General features: G+C 35.5%; 1 long non-coding RNA gene across 1 annotated transcript; it reads left to right on the top strand.

Annotated features, from left to right (window-relative positions):
• The first annotated feature begins 371 nt into the window (after positions 1 to 371).
• Positions 372 to 3,600, top strand: LOC146955362 (uncharacterized). The gene is made up of 2 exons (XR_015016600.1): positions 372 to 2,641; positions 3,234 to 3,600. It is a non-coding gene; the product is annotated as an uncharacterized LOC146955362 (long non-coding RNA).
• Positions 3,601 to 12,804: the final 9,204 nt, after the last annotated feature.

Here is a 12,804-nt window from a genome sequence, read left to right as displayed (position 1 = left end):
TTTTCAGAAAATTTCTCGAGAATTTAATTTTCAGTCTCTTCGACAACCGGAAATTTTACCGCGCTTAATTTTTAAAACAAACTCCGTTTTATACGAAATTTTTTGTATAGATTCATAAAATTATTTATGATTGATTTATCTAATAAAAATATTTTTTCCATAGAAAATTTTCTCGAAGAAGAACCAAATGTAACTAGTATAGTCTAATGAAGATTTTTCCTTGCTGAGAAAGAAAATATCTTCTCCCACTTATCCTCTTCCTTTTCTCACACGGCACCTTCATGATATATATCTATTTACTTATGTTATTTATTTATTTTGAGAGGCACTTATATTATTATATATATCTAATCCATAAGAACAAACATTTCACTTCATCCTCTCACTTCATTTTTCTTTCTTTTGTCACGGCTCTCTCCCTCTCTTCCCTATCTTCAACTTCTCTCTTCTTTCTTCTTTTTCTTTCTTTCACGTTTCTCTTCTTCTTTCTTCCTCCTCTCTTCTTTCTTCTCTCTAGTTAATCACTCATGAAACCTCTACCCTTTCCTTCATTTTGATTTCTATTCTCACAAGATGGGTAAAGAATCATAAGCATGAACTAGTTTAACTCTTTAAATACTTGGAATTTGTCAACTCAATTTTAGACATAAGCTTCTCTAACATATAAAGATCTATCCCCAGAATTTCATGAAGAACTAATGATCCTGACTATGGAAACTAGGCCATGCTCGATTATTTTTGAATCACATACACCACAAAAGGTGAAAATTCCATTTTTCTTGTTTTGCTTTGATTCATGCCATGTGATTTGGAACACATATTTGAATAATCATATTGTTGTGTCTAGAGATTTCTAAAACAAATCTTTGATAATTTTGATTTAAAGGAGTAATCATATTGAAAACTCATAAACCTTTAGTTCTTTGAATTTCAATAAACTCTAAATTGGAATTGATTCAAAAATTGAATTTCTACACTTAACCTTAATTAAAAATATATGTATGCCTTTACAAACTTACCACTGTATGCCTTATATTTTTTACGGAAATCACCCAAGTACTCTTGTCCCTTTTTTAAGAAGTTTAAGAGCAAAAACAAAAGTTTAATCTTTTCTAACTACCCAATGAATCTACTGATTCGATTTTCCTTTTATTTTTCCACAATTTTCTAATTACACTAAGTTGGTTATGGACCTATGAAGTTTTGATTTTCTTCAAACCATCACCATGAAAATACTTTCCTTCATATTCCCTACAAAACCCACGAAGAAAAATTATGATATGATGATCTTGCTTTAGCGATTACCGTGCCGGAAAACATCACCTCCATGCCGGAAAATGTAAGGATGTTGGTTTGTGTGTTAAACCCTTATAACCGCACCTTCTTCATATCTCTTTTGTTGTATTCTGTGATGTAGTTCTATGTTGTTATTTTCACCTCCTCGTTAAAACTATTTGCACCACAAGAAGTGTTCCGCCAGTCTAAGGGGGCCGCGCTGCTGTCTCTGTAGCTGCTGCCAACTTCATCGTTTTGGTGGACTTTCCACATTTCTCTTGTCTTCGAAACTCTATTATAAAACCATTGCAAAAGTCATTTATTTTGCGTTAAAAGAAAATTAGTCTTTTAGTGTTATGGTTTTAATTACATTAATTTAGTAATTAGTGTTATGGTTTTAATTACATTAATTTAGTAATTCCTAGTTAACTAAAACTGGAATAAGACTTTAATTTAGAACTTAAAATTATACCTCTGTCACTACTTTTAGTCCAAAACCAATGAGTTAGTTAGTCACTAAAATAAATAGTTATTAGAAATTAAAGATACTATTAATTTTAGGATGAGAACATTAGAATAAAAATTTATACCGGCTAGATTTATTTTTCTCAAGGCAGTGTTTTAAGAAAAATAATTGTTTTATTATGTGTACCCGGTCCTTTAAAATAAGAATAAATAAATGACTAAAGGATGAACTTATTTAATTAAACAACTAGGAAAAATAATATTCATGAAGTTGTTGATAATTTTAGTTGCACGTTTAAGTTTTAATGGAATTAAAGAAGTTTGTGAAACGACGTAAAAACATATGAGACACTCCGTTGAACTTTTCGTAGGAATTTAGAGATAAAAACGTTAAGAATTATTATAACTCAAGGTTGGTTTAGAATAAGGTTTTCTTGTTAAAATATTATTTTGAAGTGTTAGTTAATTTTAGAAAAAGATAAACTTCTAAAAGTTTTAACTCGTACCTTAATAAAATAATAATCGTAATAAACCTTGATGTTATTCTTAATCTTTAAAATTACGGTCTCTTGGGTAGAAAATTGTCAATCGTATTTTCTTGCTCTCTCTCAAGTCCGGGTCGTATCTTTCTGCTATCTATTAGTTCTGATCATCTCTCTCCATTTGCTTTGGTTTCTTTTCCCTTATCTTAATTTTCGGTGTCTTGAACTTTGAGAGATAAGTGAGATTGTGAGAAAGTTTGAGTGAGAGTTTGGAGAAATGAGTAATAAAATAAATAAAAACATTTAATTGGAGGGCTATTGGTGTGAGAACAAAATTGGGAATATCACCTTTGTGAATGCTATTGGGACAGAAATAAAAGGGACAAGGTCAAATTTGTTTGGATACAAAGCTAGTCGAGGTAAGGGCACCTATCCACTTTTTAGATATACTTATACATGTTAATTTGTTGTGTATAATTGCTCATTTTTCATACGTGTTTAACATTGTGTAAATTCCAAAGTGAATGAATGAATAAATGTATGCATGAGAAAGATCAAATATGGTATAGTTAAGTTGTAACATGTGACTAGAAGTCCATATACCTATTGAAAAACATTATGTCCATGCATTCATAATTACGTGACCACCAGAGAGGAGTCACGAGGTGCACACCGGAGAGGTGGCACGGGGTGCGTTTTAAAACCACCTTATCCCGTAGTGGATCATCGAGTCTGATAGATGAGTAGATACTCATCTCCTTAGTGGCGTGGCCACGACCCTCTGCGGAGGTGTATTAATTCCGGAACATATGCATTGACATATAGGCACTGCATTAGGAGTCGAGTCATAATAAATTTTGTATTAATCTTATTTTTCTACTTGTTCCCATACAAGGGTTAAAATGCGATCTTTAATCCTTGTATAATACTTTCTCTGTTCATGTTATCTTTATATTTGTTATTTTCGGAAATGGTGACCCTTTCAGTGGATGTGTGGGCTATATGACATAGATTATGACGGCACCATGGGTTCTCGAGACGCTTCCATCGGAGGCGACGGAGTTCAGCTCCTTAATTGCTTGACTACTACGTCCTAGGGATTTGACCTGGCCTCAGGACGGGTCACTATCACCGGTAAAGTACTCAAGACCACTCGCATAGTTGGTAGGTAGAAAGCCTTAAGCTTGATAGCATTGGTGGGTCAAGTACCCAGCTTTATGTATTATAGAGTTAGAGATCAGTTGAAGAGTCCTTTTTATTTTAGTGAATACTTTTGATAGGAAATTCTCCCTCTGCGTAGGGATGTAATTGTGTCTTGTAAATATTCTTTTGTCTTACAAAGCTCTATATAACTCTGACCTCTATTTCGAAAAGGAAACTTTAATTTATTTTGTAATAAAAATCTATAACATGTGTTTAATAAGGTTTAACACTTTTCTCTTTCATTCTTTTAAAAAAAAATGACACAATTTTTGGTGCTGAAAAACGGGGCGTTACACTTAACACATTAACTTCCAAAGCTACCCTAAACCGTATCGATTTCGTTGATGGTTGCCGATGCCTTTTTCCTTGGAAATCTTAGGGTATGATATGCATTCATTACTTGATGTCATAAAAGATTTTCGTGACATAAAAGATTATTGTGAAGACATCTCCCCAATAGTCATTGCAAACCATAGGAACGAACTGGTAGGTTTCATAAAAACGAAAAGTTTTGTCCCAGGCTTGCTATTGGTGAGCTTCTTCAACTCTATTTTTCAGAAAACATTCTTTGCATGAAATTCTTATTCTCAAGTATACAATGCACATCATTCATTCCTATCATCGTGAAATATTCTATAACATATGCATGGCAACATCAACCTTTTTCGATACAATTCTTGGCACGTCGAAAATCAATGCCTTAATCCTGATAACATAAAACTTTCTCTTGAATCCTTAACTTCCTCCACTACGATTAGCTTACCTCATTACGTTGCCACTTACGCAACTTTCCAAACATACATGTCCTTAACATCATTCATATAATACTATTCCCGAGAGCCTGCTGACTCTATCAACATATGTCGACCTGTTACTATCTTGTAGCCTTGTTCTGACATTCCAGAATATCATAAACCCGTTCCAACAACAACTCTTACCGAAACTTTTGGTCTTGCTTAGATATATATATCCAACTTCTTCACTTACGGGTACATGAAGTATTGCTTACATCTTAACCGATATTGTCGAAACGTTCCTTCTTAACATGTCTTACATTCCCGGAGGACTCACACTTCTACTTGCTTAGTTCACCGGCCACCTTTTGGCACGATCAAACTTCTGAACTCACACTTTTTAGTGCTTCTCCATCACATACTTCGTTCCTCCTGCGTCCTATTCAGCTCTCAGACATCCGTCCTAATCGTCGAATGTTAAATTGAGTTGATCAGGCTTAACTAACAACAACAACTAGAACATCCACCCGGAACCCAATGGTCCCACTACCATTGTTGTAACTTAATGACCCAAGGCACGGTCTGAATCGACCTGCTCTGATACCAAATGTAACACCCATACTAGACGTATCTAGAAAGTCTAGCATGTGCGTTAGTTTAGTACTGGATACATTAAAAATTTACAACATAAAAACTTCGAATGAATTTATATACAACAAAACGCGTTCGTACAATATCACTACATCATATCTTGTCTAAATTAAAATAAATACATCCTTGAGATCCATATTCTTCATGCTTCGGTTACGAACGAGCTCTTGCTGAAAAATCCATCCGGCTACTACCATGACGTCCAACCTGATACCTGAAACAAATAAGGATTGGGATGAGACATAATGTCTCAGTGAGTTCCCCTAAATCCTAGGCTATAGGTAACCTCAGGGGAAACCTACGGTCACCACGTATCTACATTACAACCTGACGGTTAATTATACGTGTGTGGTCATACTTTCCTAGACGGTAGTGCATGCTAGACCCATCATAAGTTCATCTTACTTGTATAGGCTTCACTTCCTATACGTGTCATGGCGGCCAAAGGGAAACTAGGACCGCATTGCCAAGAATACGCTCTTCGTATCGAGGCCTAAACATAACATATCATGACACGAGTCTAAACCGGACGATTAGGGGAAACCTAAGATCGTCACCGGTATCATAATCTTTACTTGCTCTATTCCATGCCTTATACTTGTCTTATAACATCTAGTGCTCTTGTTCTTGAACATAATCGTGCATGGAATCATTCTTACATAATCATGAACATAATCATAAACATAACATGCATGGTCGTACATAAGTTCATTCATTAAGTTAGCGTTGAACAAACAATCATTATCTTGATTCATTTTACGGAGAGCCCCAGGTGGAGTAACCCCGAGAACAATCCTATCATGACCGATGTACGTACATCAAACTCCCTCGGTGTCGTGCGGGTCCCTTGCGGCTTGAACCGTTCCCCTTTTGAGTCGAGAACCTCCCGTATCCCCCTGACGTGGATAACAAGAGACACGAGCACCGACATGCGGTTATAATCATAGTCTTGCGTGCTCGGTGACATGCGGGTCCCTTACGGCTTGAATCGTTCTCATAATGAGAGCCCCTTGTATCCCCCTGATGTGGATAGCAAGAGACATGCCACCCACATTACATTAATCATGGTCTTGTTGTTCATATAGGATTAACCTATTCACGCTTACATGTTTACCTCGGAACCTTGATCGATCCGATTAGCGGTAAAGTCTTACTTGTTCATGCTTGTACATTCTTAATCTTGTTCATGTGCGAAGATAATATACTTCACGTCCTATCATTCTAGGAATTCATGCTAACTTGTTAGTTCTCGACGACTAGGTCGAGGCTCTAGTTCTTTCCCTTGCTTATTGAGTAACTTACTACCCCATTCATGACATGATTCTCTCGTATGCCATTCCTTACTAACATGCTTAATAATTGCTTCATATCATAAGAATCATCCTTTCTTTGATCATCCTTTAGGACCTTGGTTGGAGGGGTTTACTTTTATAAAAGACTGCACAAAAGATCTGGAACGAAAATCACCGAATCTGCCAGATCAAGCAAGCAGTGCCTGAAGACACCACTTGCTCGCCATGGCGAGTAAATTCATGTGGGAGGCGAGCAGCTGCTCGCCATGGTGAGTTGGAGGCGAGCAGGACCCCCTGTTCTGCCTTCTAGCTCGCTGTGGCGAGTTATGACAGTCCAGAACACTTAAAAATGGTATTTTAAGCCCAAAAACCTCAAACCAAGTGTCTCTAAGCATATTGGTACATATTTGATCATAGAATACTTGTAAAACATTCATTTGGCAAGTATAAACATATTTAGTATGCATGGCAAGAAAAGGGGCAACTATCATCTTACAAAACCCTAGACTTTTTCATAGTTTTCATAATAATCTAACATGGCATAAACATGATCCCAAAGGGTGGGAAAACTATCTATGGAACTCACCTTATCATAAACTTGATAATCCTTCAAGAACTAAGCTCAAGCAACAAAACCTTAGCTTGATTCTCTTGTATTCTTAGCTCATGACATTCCATTCCTCATATGCTTCTTTCTCTTTGGTTCTTGCCTATAAAGAACCCACTTCATGCAAAATCTCAAGCTTCAACATCATCTTCACTCACCATCTTCCAAACCCTAAGTCTTGATTCCAAGCCCATTGTTGTTTCTTGCTTGATTCACCAACCTCATGAAGCATGTTCAACAAAAGCTCCCAAAACAACAAACTAAAGCCTTAGCTTCTTGATAAAGACCAAACCCTAGATTCTTAGATCACTTCTTGAGATGAAAGATAAAGGATCAAAGAAGACTAAGCTTCCATAAGTTAGAGGATCATGAAGGAACAAGAAAAATATGCATGCCATGGAGTGAGAATTAGAGAAGGATTGGAGAAAGAAAGAGAGAAAGGGCGTGGGAGAAGAGAGAGAGAGAAGGAGGGAAATTCTTGCCAACATATATATATATATATATATATATAGAGAGAGAGAGAGAGAGAGAGAGAAAAGGATAAGGGCTATGAGATATTTTCCTCCCAAAAACAATATAAATATCCTTTCCACGTGGATTTACCATTTTGCCCTTACCTCAAGCGTTAAAAACAACTCTGATACTTTTCCCGTAAAAAGCTGACATCTCCTAAAATATTTTCCATTAACTTACTTTTCCATGATTTTAATTCCTCTGGCACGATCACGGGTAATATACCGATGCTGACATGCAGGATATTACAGCTTTTCTCAAAGAGAATTTCATATTAAAATTGATGTGGGTATAACAAGAACAATCAAAACACAAGATTTCATTTTCATGCACATAATCATCCTTAAACAACCATTTTTGGAAGAAATTTATTATTTTTTTCTTCATAAACTAACAAAAACAAGCTGCTTACACATGTCTTTCGCATCAAACAAAAACAAAAATTTAAAATGCAAGGGAGTTCAAAACACTACGACACTTAAAAGACACTTAAAAGAAAAACTAGGGTAATTTATTCGACTCCCCCATACTTAAGACAAGCATTGTCCTTCATGATTCAAAAGATAAAACAAAGTAAAGGAGGGAGAGAAGAAAAAGGAAAATTCACATGATTTAATGTTGCTCAGGTGAGAGCACATATTGTATGTGGAATTTATTGATTCCTTTATGTGGTCTTCTTTTATTATTCTGCAAAACATAAACCAAAGAAAAAAAATAACATTAACTCGTGGGTTGCCTCCCACGCAGTGCTCTTTTAACATCATTAGCTTGACGATCAAAATGTTTCTCTACCCTATACCCAACCTTTCACAAAGGGACAATGGCATCAAACTGACACTCGCTACCAAGTCACACATGACTTTTTCTGTAGTCTCGGATCCTATGACACATGGTATGGAAAAACTCCCCGGATCCTTAAGTTTAGGTGGCAATTTGTTTTGGATAATTGCACTACATTTTTCCGTAAGGTTCACCGTCTCATCCTCCTCAATTTTTCTTTTGTTAGAAAGAATTTATTTTAAATTTTTTGCATAGGAGGGCATTTGTGATAGTGCCTCCGCAAACGGAATGTTAACGTAGAGTTTCTTTAACATCTCAACGAATTTCCTAAACTGCTCATCTAACTTAAACTTAGCAAGACTTTGTGGGAATGGAATTTTTGGCTTTATGGTGGTGGGACATTTGGCTTTTCACTCTCTACTACATCTTTCTCACTTTGTGGCTTTTCACTCTCTACCTCAACCTCATTTGTCTCGGTTTTCACAACGAGGTCCTCTAATTGCCTACCATTTCTAAGTGTAATAACATTCATTTGGCCTTTTGGGTTAGCTTCAGGTTGGCCCGGAAAGATTCTAGAGGTTTGTGAGGAAGAGACTACTTGTTAGGCTACTTGAGAGATTTGAGTCTCTAGCATTTTGTTGTGAGTACAAATAGAATTCACTTTTGATGAAAGCTTAGCGAGAGAGTCATTCAAAAATCCAGTTTGGCTTTTAAATTCTTGGTTTTGCTTAGTTTGACCCAATACAAAATTTTCTAGCAAAAGTTCCAAGTTGGATTTTTGAAGACCTCTTTGATTGTTTGCAAAACCGGGTGGTGTTGTTTGTTGTCCAAAAAGATTTTGAGGGGTTTTATTATAAATTTTTTGATTGTTCCTCATTCCTTAATTATATTGAGCATAGTTTACTTGCTCAAGACTTCCAACAACACTACCTAGTTGGCATTCAACACCGGTGTGACCAAATATTCCACAAACTTCACAAGGTGGTGAAGCGGGTTGAGGTGTGACAACACTAACATTTAATTTATCAAATTTTTGAAAAAGTGTGTCCACCGTAGCAGATAGATGATCAAGGGTAGAAACTTCATACATAACTGTCTCTTTTTCAGAGGGTGAATGAGCAACAGCGGTGATGACTCTTTCACTTTTCCATTGATAGTGGTTTTGAGTCATGTGCTCGATCAAAGCATTTGAAGGTAGAAAAATAAAGAAAAAGAAAAAGAAAAATTTCAGTCTAATCCGTACTAAAAAGTTAATCAATATTACTAACTCCTCGACAACGGCGCCAAAAACTTGATGTGTTAAATCCGCAAGTGCACGGTTTTATCAAAGTAGTAAAAATTATCGTTCCACAAGGAATTGTTTGTAATTATGATTCTCTTTTTAATTTAGGATTAGCCGAAAGATTTTAAAGTTTGGATTTTTGCAAATTGTTTGATGTAAAAATAATAATAAAAAGCGCATCGGGATTAATGGTTCATCATAATGACAAATCTTTCACGATCCAAGCCTATGTCGAGATCTTATGTTAAATCTATTTCTAAAGACAAGTTTCTCTTAGGCATATCAAGGTTCCTCTCTGAATCAATGAGTGTGTTTCAACAGCAACCATGTATATTCTCATGGTTGATTGCTATTGAAACCCGTTAAAAACGAAACTTTTAAGGTCTCATGATTTACTAGACTATTCTCATGTTTCGTAAACCTTGTCTAATCTCACATGTCTAATACTAACCTTCTTTGTTCGATCCTTCAGTTAGTATTTGAAATATGAATTAAGAATGATGAGAATAAATTAGAAAATATATTCACATAAAATTAGGGTTCTAGGTTTGGTTTGATAGGATTAGGTCATTAGACTCATCCAACAATCCCAGGAAAAAGAAATCTACTCACTCATGTTCATCATAGACAATGAGATTAAGGAGAAGGAGAAGAAAGACATAAAAGTAAATAGCTGAAAGTAAAGAACAAGAATTATAAAGAATGAGAAAATAAGAACTTTTATTCAAAGAAGTAATTGTCACAAAGAATTCCCAAGAACAAAAGATGAATTATACAAGTCTGATTGCTCCTCTATTTATAGCTAGAGGAACAATATAAAATTGCACTAAATCAGAGCATAAATTTGTACTAAATCGGGGCATAAATTTGCACCAAATCAGAACATATAATTGCACTAAATCTGCACATAAATATGCACCAAATCAATACATAAATATGCACCAAATCAACACATAAATATGGCAGAATTTCCCCTCTTTTTAGCTTTTTCTCAAACAAGCTTTAATCATGCATCTTAATCCATTCTTTTGCTCAAAGACTCGATCTTTCATCTGTTATACCCTAATTTTGGACCAAAAAATACTAGTTCAATTCTTCTTTTCTTGCATTTCAAGTCATTTGATATGTCTCTGATCAGTTGCATTTTTCTCTGCATTTTATTTCAATATTATTTGCAAAATTCATGAAAAAGGGCATTTTAGTCATTTCCTATGTTAAAATTTCTTTCAATCTTTGAAAAATTGTTTGAGTCTTTTCCATTGGTTTGAATAAGTCCTTATTTCAATTCCACGTCAACGTCCATTTTAAGAATTGCATTTAAAGTCATTTTGAGTCAGTTTAGCCCCTAGGGGCATTTTAGTCTTTTCACATATTAACCCTGTTTAATCTCTTAAAATTTTCTCTGAGTCTTTTAATTTGGCTTGAATAAGCTCTTGCTTTAGTTCCCTGTTAAAAATCCATTTTAAAATTGCGTCTGAGTCATTTTGAGTCGTTTTAGTCCCCAGGGGCATTTTGGTCATTTCACGCAAAATTTCGGCAGAGAGAGGTTACTTTAAAGTACCTCATTTAAGTAATTGGTTCGTTTTAGTCCGTTTTGTCATTTTTTAATCGTTTCACTTTACGTTGTTTTCAAATTACATTTTTTACCAATTTTATTTTAATTACATTTTTAGTCCTTTTTTGTCATTTTTGCATTTTAGTCCGTTTATTTCAGTTAATTGCAGATTGGTCCACAAGAGTTTGTTACAAGTCCAGTGCCACATGGCATCACATCATTGGTCCAAGGCTTACCACATCACCTATATAAGTCAAAGTCAAGGTCAAAGTCCACATTCAATCATTTTTCCACAAAAAATCCCAAAATAATAAAAATCAATTTCTTTCTTCCCTCTTTTTTTTTCCTCTCTCACGTGGCCACTCCTTTAACCACCACTCCACCACCACTTTTCTCATCTCTAACCAACTTCCACCACCCTAACTAACTCATCTTCAACCATAACAAACTCATAAACCAACTCTAACCACCACAAAAACCACCACAACTCCACCACAATCCTCCATAACCAAACCTTCATCATCATCATCTTAAACCTCAAGAAAATTCACCATAACTACTCTTCACTCACGCATTTTCGCAAACACCTTGATTTGATCACATCACCACCGTAATCATCACCGTCACAGCCTACAACTCCATTGTCACAAACCTTCACCAAAATTTTCACAAGAATCCATTCACGTTTTCAAACTACAATCAAATCATCATCTCTAAACCGAGTCCATCACGTAACGTCACACTGTACCATTTCAAACAATACGCAAAAATGAACTGAATCGGAATCAAAGAAGCAAGAAGACGGAGTCGAACCAGCCTTCAACAACACGTCCAAGCCTTCCGTTTCTTCCAACACCTAACAACACGAAACAGTGCGAATCAAGCCAGAACTAGACCAAACACAAGGGGTTCGGAAGCTAATTTCAAAGAAGAAGAGTAGATCGAGCTTGTTTTCTTGAAGTTTTCCCTTCGTGTATTTCTCCGATCTGAATTAGCGGTATCTCTCTCTACTTTTTCTCTCTGTCACGAAATGTTTGTTGTTATTCCTCTTTGTTCATAAGATTCCCGTAACTTTGATGCTAGATCTAGGTTGTGTTGTTGTTTTTTCGTAAAAACTAAGTGGATTTTTGGAATGAGGGAAGAAAAGGATTTTAAATGATGTAGTTTGTTTTGAAAATGGTGGAGTTTGGAACTCCGGCACGGTGGTGCACCACCGGCCACCATGCCGGAATTTGTGAACTTGCCGGAGAAGAAGGCTGGGGGCGGTGGTGTTGAGAGAGAGAAGAGTAATGTTGTGTTTTGAATAAGGAAGAAGATCACGTTTTTCTTCTTTCAACAACAACAATTTATATTGTATTTTAACCCATATCAATGACCCATACCCATCAATACACACTAACCCGCTCCATCTACCCATAACCCGGCCCAAATGCTTGTATTCTCATGTGTCTCCTGCTGCTGTACACACCCCCCTCCCCTGTGTGTTCTTGGTAGTTTCTCGCTGTTTACACCCCCGCATGCTTCAAAATCTTTGATAAAATTCCTAAAAAAATTTCATGTATTCTTGATCATTTTCTTGACATTTTTGTGATGTTGTTATGTGTTAAATCTTGATTAAAAAATGTGTGGTATTTTCTTGTCAATTGTTTACTATTTTTGTTAAAAATTGTGAAGTTCTATATGTTTTTGTGTCTAAAAATTCTTTAAAAGTTCTAAAAATTTTCATACACATTTCTTGATAATTTTGTATTGTTTTGTGATAACTTTTGCATATTAAAAATTGGTGAAAAATAATGTGGTTAATTTTCTTGCTATTTTGTGATGTTTTGTGCTAAAAAATTGATGGAAATTTGCTTGATTCCAATTCCAATTTCTTGATGAATGCTTGTGACCTATACCACTTGATGTTATGAAGTTTTAGCTACTGTTTGTGTCTGATATTGCTGCATGAGTGTGAATTTTGAT

The sequence above is a fragment of the Medicago sativa genome, chromosome 1, assembly GCF_051527215.1.
Source record: "Medicago sativa cultivar Bolivia chromosome 1, Bolivia_mono, whole genome shotgun sequence".
NCBI lineage: Eukaryota > Viridiplantae > Streptophyta > Magnoliopsida > Fabales > Fabaceae > Medicago > Medicago sativa.
This window is presented reverse-complemented; position numbering and strand designations above follow the sequence as displayed.